The sequence below is a fragment of the Ursus arctos genome, unplaced genomic scaffold (genome assembly GCF_023065955.2).
Source record: "Ursus arctos isolate Adak ecotype North America unplaced genomic scaffold, UrsArc2.0 scaffold_1, whole genome shotgun sequence".
NCBI classification, from domain to species: Eukaryota; Metazoa; Chordata; class Mammalia; order Carnivora; family Ursidae; genus Ursus; species Ursus arctos.
This window is the reverse complement of record NW_026622763.1, coordinates 37,452,819-37,462,160: the sequence shown is the minus strand read 5'-3', so window position 1 is coordinate 37,462,160 and position 9,342 is coordinate 37,452,819.

Here is a 9,342-nt window from a genome sequence, read left to right as displayed (position 1 = left end):
ATCACATTTTATTGTGATCCATATGCTGATATGTTGTGAGTAATTTTATACAAGATATCCTTATGAAATTCTATTGCATATTTCATATTGCTTAGGACATACATTACGTCATATGATGTACTCTTTATGAGATCTCTGATGAGAAATTCCTGTTTGAACTTAGTATAAGCAAGAATGAAGGTTGTGAGCCTTAAAAAAAAAAAAAGTCTTATGAACATTGTGAACTGTGTAACTGCCAAGTCTTTTTTATTTTGGCTGCAAAAAACCTTAGAGCCATCAATCATGACCAAGTACTAGGGATGTGTGTGTCTTTATACCATAAACTTTTAGCCTCATTTCCAGTCTTTATTTTTTACTTGCTTGAGCTTCTTTTGTATAATTTTTCCAAATTTTTAAAGTTGCTACTGTATAAGTCACTTTAAATATTACCGGGGGAAAAAAAAACAGGTCGGGAAACATAAATAACGGAAACTTTAAAACAATCTTTCTCTCACTGACTTTCCCACTTGTGAAGAATGAAACCATGACTAATTCATTCTTTCATTTTCAGACCTAGGAGAGTGTCAGCATTTAAAAATTCTATATCTCCATTTATAAAATTCCTGTAATCACCTATTGATTACTAATAAAATATATGATAAAGCCTTTTAATGATGCGGTTCATTTTTTACTCTAAACTTATTTACCATCTCAAAAATTTGCAGATACCTAGTCACACTCTATGCTATTTAATAATTATACTACTGCATGCAATCATCCTTGCAGTGTTCTCTGTCCCCATCTTTCCCCCATCATGTTAGTTTTAACCCAAATTTCATTTTCTCTCTGAAGGCTTTTCTAACTTTGTAAGAAGTGTTAATCACTCTCTTCTTGAATTTTTAATATAAATAGCTTCAAGACTTTATGTATGTTCTTACCAAACTGTATCTTAATCATCTATTAATATAACTGTTTATCCTGAAATTCTGTGACCTCCTTATGGATAAATAAGCAATCTTTTCCATCTTTGTGTCAGATGTATCATGAATGTTCAATATTCTTAACTAAATGTATGCTGTTAAACTAATTAAAAACAATGATCGACAGTCCAATTTAGTCCAATTTTCATTCAGTAGCTTAAATTGTAAAAATAGCCCATATAACTGATGTGATTTTCAGTAACTTTGGCTAATTTCTAGTTTTGTTAGAGATGAATTTTTAAAAGTCTCTGTGGTTCTTTTCCTAAATTTAAAGATAACTGGTCAGATTAAAGTCTTTGATGTTTCTGAAACCTGTAAGAATGCTTATAACATTTTTAAGATTGAATAATTTGTCAACATGAAACTAAATATACACATACATATGTTTTGTGTGTTTCAGTAAATAATTAAACAGGAAAACAATATGCTCGACTGTACGATATTTGCAATTGTACAAATAGAGCTAAAAATTCGACATTACATGGGTGCTATACAAAGCACAAGATTGAAATATTTAGTAAATTTGTGTTTGTTACCTCTGTTCAAGCTTTTTAAATGGCAATGGAGATAAGTTGGCTTATCTAAAGATAAGTCTCAAATCTAAAGAAATGCTGTGTTTGAGGCTAGCCTCATAAAACTCAGGAATGCTTTCGGGCATATTTTAATACCTAGCGACTGTTTTCAATTAAAAATAAATTGCAAAGGGTTAAAGACTTGGAATGTCTGTTCGTAAGTTCCATGTCATGGCAACATTTATTTTTGATCAAATAGGACACCACTAAAGCTTTGAAATAGAAGACTTATTTTTTTTTTTATTCCTAATCATCCCATCATTCCTTTGACGTACATTTACTGATTTCTAAGTATTTTCCTTGCCTGGTTTCTTGGAATTAAACTAATGGAAGTTTCAAAACCAAATCCATCAAAAGAAACTCCTGGATTTTTTTTCATTTGTTTGCTTTTTTTTTTTTTTTTTTTTTTTTTTTTTTGCCGCTGGAAAAGCTACAGAACAACCACAGTTAGCTAATTACATACTGTTGAAGTTATAGCAATACATAGTTTTCAAATTGGAATACTTATGAGAGGTTTTTGCACTTAATGAGAGAATTTGTGATAAACGGATATTAAAACTGATTAGCTGCATGTCACCTTTATATTTATAATCATTTTTAACAGTATTTAATTGTTATGATACATGATAATAATCTTGATATGATAATACAGTCATGGAAAGTAATGATACTAATTTGATACCAGGCTGCTGCCTGCATTGTCCAGTTTAATAATTATAACATCAATTGTTAGTGTAAAGTAGACTCATTTTTCTTGGGTATTTTTATCCTGACTGTCTCTTTCCTGAGACTTCGACTTGCTTATCAAAGAGTTAATAAGATACCAAAGTCAAGATGTCTAAAGAAAACATTTAAAGTCAATTGTTATTTCCATTTCTCCTAATTTCTCATTTGTTAGATATCAGATGCATAGGTATTTAATGCAGTTTTGATTCTGAGGAAATGTTTAGTAGTTTCAATATTTTAATATTGTTTTCCTTTTCCTTTTCTTGCCTAATTTTAGTTTTTTAAGTTATTCATTTGATGAATTTCAGTGCCATGCTTTCTTTTCTGTCCTTAGGAAATGAATACATAGGTCCTTCCTGAATTTTTTCCATTACTCATTCTTTTAGAATTTATAATTCAAGGGAGGAGAGAGAGATAAGAGAGACGAGAGAAGACAGAGAAAGGGACAGAGACCACTTTCCAGATCCAGAGAGAAGGTTGAAGCTGTCCCAGAAAGGTGGGAGAGTCCAGTAATGGTTAGATCGCTATAGAAAGGACAGAGCAGAAGCATCAATCTACCCCAGGCTACTTGTGAGCCAATTCAAGACATTCAGGAAATCTTAGCGTGAATATACAACTTGCCAAGTTTCAATCAGTCTTTAATCAGCTTTTACTCTGCTAGGCAGGATAGATCACACCAACGTACCTATTATACCCTGCATTAGGTGATGAATTTCTTTTGAATCTCAAGCACTAAGTTCCATCAGAGTGGAAGGGAAGAAACCTTGCTTTCTGACTTTAATAATCAAGTAAGTTTTCAATAGAAAAGGTGGCATTTGAGTTAGACCTGACACACTTGTCACAAAGAAGGACAGAATAGCATGCTTTTTCTCCATGTCTTGAATACTCCATGTCAAGAGAGCAGAATGCATTGCTCAAGGAGAGGCACTAGGTAATTAGGTAGGGCTGGCTGACCAAGTTTGAAACCCATAATAAGGGTTTCAAAAGTTAGGAAATAATACTCATTTTACACAGAGAGAGATTTAAGTGATTGGAATTTAATCATATTAAATTTAGTGGCAATATTTTAGGTGGTTTATAGTGAGGGGAATCCGAGAGGCTAAAATAAGCCTAGTAGTTAAGTTGAGACCCTGTATATAGAAGTAAAAGTGAGAATCAACTGAAATGAAAAGAGTCATAAAACGTTCTTGAAGATGCTTATTTTTTTAATTTTTATTTATGTAACAGATCAATAAGTTCTTGTTTTCTGTTGGATATTGTTTCAAGTACTTATAAATATTAATTCATTTATTTTATAAGACTTATTCATAAATAGTTGGATAGAATGAGGAACAATTGTAAAAAGACCAAATGTGCACATGGTCAGAAGAATTAACACAATGCAAGCGTAATGGAAGTGTGATTTAAAACAAGTCGTGCCACTGGATGGCCTATAGTTTGTATGTTTAATGAGAAAAATCTATATGAAAGAATTTAATAAGCAGCAAAGACTTGAACAAATGCCCAAGATATTATTCTAATTACTCAAAATTGACCAGAAACATTAAAAAAATCATATTTGAATAGGGTTGGAGCCAGTCAGTAGATTATCAGAATAACAGGAGAACTAGTTAATATATAGCACTTACATCTAGGGAATGGTGGAAAAAAATGTTCGCATGATAACAGAGCTATATAGCCATTATCTGGAAACTGCTATGTGATTATTTTTCATGTACTTCTTAGCATTTTTTTTTGAGATGGAAAATCCATGGAATGCTCTATTTTCCTTTTTGCATTAAGAAGGCTTTCATAAGAAACTCATTGTGCCAGAGTGATAATTTTGCATAGTTTAATAGTTCCCATGAATCATGAAACTACTTTCAACCCACACATCGTTTGACCCTTGTCAGCTTTTACACACAATCCCAAAAGACAGAATTTGGATAAAATAAAGAAGTACAAAGTATAAAAATTATTCTGGATTAAAGACAAAGATGAAGGAAGTATTTTGATTGCTATATCTGTGTGCTTTATGATATGCAGAGCAAAATGATGCACCATGTTCGTGTGCCTTAAACAGGAGTGATAGAGTTAAGTCAGAAAATGAAATGAAATGCTGTGGATCCCACAAGGGAATGAATTGGTTTGATTTTACTATTTTTAAAAATGATAGCCATACTAACTTTTATTTGCACTACTGTTTCAGTTTTGTTTCAGTCAGTTTCAGTTTTGTTAGTTATATAATCCAGAAAAAAATATGTTGTGAACTTCTTGGAGAAAAATCTACTTTCTCCTTTGAAAATTTCATCTACCCTCATTTCAAGTAGTATTTGTAGGCTTCCTATTATCAAATGTTTATCTGTAGGACTAGCCATTCCCAGATTTCTAGATTAATACAGTTCATCTGCTTGAACCTTCTTGTCCAACTGTCACCCACATACTCAGTATCTCTCTCCTGGCTATTGAAATTAACCTCTGAATGGATCACCTGACAGCATTCTCTTCCCTGTCCAATCAGTGCTTCACACGGTTATCCAAGTGATGATACCATGATGCAAATCTGGTTGTATGCCACTTAAAATTTTGTACTTATTTCCTAATGCTTAAATCATCAATCTGAACTCATAGTTTTGCTGCTATACTACACAAAGTTCATGCCCCAAGTTTAACAAACTCTCTGAAATGCATTTGAAAATGTCAAGATAGGTCCAGGTAGGTCTTATACAAAACAGAGTGTGGGGTGAGGTCACCTGAGCCACCGGTGAAGTGAAAACTTAGAGACACGCATGCATGCATTCATTGTTTCATTCATCAGCGTGTGTTTAGTAGGCATTTACTAGGTGCGCCATGCTGTGCACCCAAAGACTGGTGTGGCATAGTCTTTACCCTTGAGCTGTTTTTGGTCTCCCACGAGAGGCATCTAAACCACCATTTGAAGTTATACATGTATTTGTGAATAGGTTAAGAGGGGACACCTGAGCAAAATCTTGAAAGCCAATGGAGTGTTATTCAAGAAAAGAAAGGAAACTGAGTTCTTTGCAATGGTGTAAACAGAGCTGTTCTCGGTAAATTGCAGAAATGAAGGACAGACACCAACTATATGTTTATACAATCTCATTAAATGTTTATTTGGGTGGATCAGATTCATTTAAAGTGGTTAGGATGCCATGAAATAAATATTCCAGTCATGGTCTTACAAACAACAACAAAACCAAAACAGATATGTATCATTCAGTATTTTAGGAATTCCAATGTAAATGATGCACTTTTTTCTTTATTTCTTTCTTTTTTTAAGATTTTATTATCTGAGATAGAGTGAGTGAGAGAAAGAGCACAAGTAGGGCAGAGAGGCAGAGGGAGAAGGAGAAGCAGACTCCCGACCAAGCAAGGAGCCTAATGTGCAACTTGATGTCAGGACCCGGAGATCATGACCCAAGCCAAAGGCAGACACCTAACCAACTGAGCCACCCAGGTGCCCAACACACTTTTTTTCTGATTTAAGGCACAAGGAGTTACACGATATATATAGTTCTTTATTTCTCTGTTTATGGCTATGATATTCCTTTGAAGTTGGGAAGCTGTATACTAAGTTATGGATATTGGCTTTGAATACTCCCTGGTTATCAATAATCACCACTACTCCTATTTCTGTCTATTATTTATGGACACAAGAGAGTCAATAAGGGCAAAGTGATGACAAAAGAGAATATGAAGAGAAGAAAGCTGTAAGTGACTTTAGGATCTACTAGGGCTTTGCTAAAACTGCTGAGCTCGATTGAAGATTTAAAAGCTCAAACTAATGTTAAAAAGGAGGCATTCTTCAACTTTCTAACCTCGAGTTCTGAATATAATTAAAGCTTTATGATTAAGCTTTGATGGAACAATTTCCAGGTTTTCTTTTCTACTTTTGCAAGTTTTTTTTTAACTGTAATTATTCTTCTATTTAGAGGTTTAATTGCTTAAATTTACCACTTGAGCAATTTTAGTCAACCAAAAGAGCTAGCGGATATCCAAATTTTCTGTTCCATTTTTCTTTTATCTTTTATTACCAATGTGTTTACTGTTAACTAAGGATTTAAATGTTCAGCTCTTTTTTGCTCTGTGTCAAAAACAAACTGGCGGCAAGTTAGAGTTGTAGTTACTTTGATGAGAAGCTAAGATCCCTAATGAATTCTAGAAACTAGGAAAGTTGGTTTGTGAGGGACGTGGATATGCGTGAGAGATGTACAGAATTAATCCAATGAGGAAATTTGATTCATGCCCCAAGGCCCACGATGCCTGTGAACCAATCATTACATAAAGACTTTTTTGTTGCCCCATGCTTTTGGCCTCTTAGTGAGGTTATTATTTTGGCAAATGATCTATCTTAATATTACACAAGGGAAGCTTTGTATGGGCAGTGCATCATCAGAGTTCTCTTGTTCTAGAATAATGTAAGGAAAAGAATGTGTGCAATATCAAACATGAGGGTCCAGAATAAAAATAGTATTCCTTTGTTACATAAATGTAAAAGTAATAGCAAAAAGCAATGACTAAAAAAGAACACTGGAATTATGGAAACTCAGCATCTTTGGAAGATTATCTTCAAATTACATGTTCACATCACCAGTGACAACATTAATATTAGTTAACATGCGTTAAGTGTTCTATATGTGCCAGTCATTGCATTACAAAATTGTTGGGGATTATCTCACCTATTCCATTCACGTACCAAAGTAATCAGTTGAGTTATTAATCACATAACCCAGATGAGAGAAGAGAGGCTCCCATATGTTAAAAGTTTACTCACAGTCACACTTTCTGACCCAGAATTTCGACTCAAGTCAACGGTTTTTGATGTGGTATTTACAGCCACCATATTTCCTTCCAATAATGATGTAAATTTTAATTTCTCAAGAAATGCTTAATGTTATGTAATAAAATGTTTTGTTTACTGTTACATTAAAGGAGATTTTTGGTATTAAAATGTGCATGTGAAGCCGAGGGAAATTTTGCAACTGTGTCTGCCTGTCTTCTGTATTCTTAATCTTTCTAAATTGTATTTGAATCATGGATTATTTTAGGGTTCATGTATTCCTAGGAAGTATACAGATATGCCTTAAAAGACTGATGACCTTCCAGAATTGTAACTTAAACTTCATGTACATGCAATTTGTTATACGTTTCAGCAATGTCCATATTACAATCCTCCCCACCAGTTTAGCAAGATGGAAACTCTACTCCAGGAGGATGCAGCAAAGATGAAGCTCCCTCTCCCTCAGCATTCAGTCTAGGTCTTAGGTTTCTCCCAGGAGTGCCAGGCTACGAGCATTTCTAACCGCCTTCTCAATCTTGATGTTGCAGAATCTCTATTCTAGGCAAAATCTGCAGAGAGGTTGGGGGCAACCTTTGTCCAATCAGCCCCCACTTGGAGGGCAGAAGCTCTACTCCAGGTGTGACAGGCTGAGAAAACTGAGTCCTTGTTGTCATCAGCACAGCTCAATCATAGGCCAGTGGTTTTCACACTGAGAAGGGTAAGCTCAAACCAGAGGCTAATACCCACAGTCAGTGCCCCACTGATAGAGCAGGATTCTCACTCTGAGAGAAGCAGGCTGCTGTTCCCACCCCAGCTCTAGAGCAATGATTCAGAGGAACTGGCCAGCGGAAGAGGCAAGATGTAAGAACAGAGAGCTCCAGGACTCTCCTTAAGAGGACTAACTCTGTTTGGAACAGAGTGAGGAAGTTCAAGCTTAATGATGCTGTGTCAAAGCAATGAAGATTTTGATGGAAGGTAATTAAGAGGAGGATGGTGGAGGTGTGTCTGGGTGGCTTGGTCAGCTGAGCATCCAACTCTTGATTTCAGCTCAGGTCATGGTCTCAGGTCCCTGGGATCAAGAGCTGGGGTCAGGCTCCATGCTCAGCATGGAGCCTGCTTGTCCCTCTCCCTCTGCTCCTCCCTCTGCTCTCTCTTTCATTCTCTCTCTCCCAAAAATAAACAAACAAATAAATAAATAAAATCTTTTTAAAAAGAGGAGGATGGTAGATTTATGACAGCAACAAGAACAATAGACTAGTTCGAAGTTTAGAAGTCAAAATACATGCATGACATTTATTTGGATTTTAGCATTTTCAATCTCACCACCTCTGCCAAGGATTAAAAGTTTATGGACCCATAATTCTAAACTCCACTTGATCTTTCAGTTGCTCTATCCACCATCCTTCCTCCAACACTTGCCAACGCTGTCATTTCTGCACACATTTTTGGTGTCTCTAGCTATTGTCCTCAAATTGAGCACATTCCTCATCAATTATTCCTATTGATATGTTAAAATAGAATTTAAGAACAGTCAATGCATTACAGAAAATACAGTCTCTTCTTCAGCATGTATTCACCAGTGATTTTGAACTCCTATAATTAGAATTACCAGTCCTTCCTTCTGGAATTCTTAATGCCTAATTCAGTTACTTCCCAAACCAACTGTGGGGCCACTTCTTTACATAACACCAAAGTTGGCAAATAGCCTTTAGCTTTAGCCTGAGAAACATCTCATGTGTATGTGAATCCATGTTCTTTAATTAATAGCAGTAAGTTAAATAGGTTTCTTTGTTTGTTTGTTTTCACAACTATGCTTTCCATTAACAAATAAATTGTGGAAGGCAATAGAATTTGTTTCAATTTAGTATCTTTCTTTTTTTTTAAGACATTGCGTAGTTCACAATTATTCTGACATAGAAGTTTACTGAATTTAAATTTATTTAATAAATAAATATACTTAAAATTTCAAACAGTAGCTAAAATATTCAGTTAGAATGGAGAGAAAGCTGATTACTATATAAAGAAGGAGTCAATGTAATACAATTAAGTGACGGTTTATTCTTTTTGTTTACTGCTCATCTTAGTATATTCTAAATGTACTACTAGTTTGGTTTCAGTTAATATGCATACTTGTGGCCTATAGAGGATCTTGTATTAAAATAAGAAAGCAGTTTTATAAGAATGGCACACTAAATCTTGAATATGATCTTTGAAAACACTTTCATATCTAAAATTCTATGAGTCTTTTTCAGCTGTTTCTGCTAATAGAAATATGATCTATGGTTTAGAAGAAATGTACCATCGTGAA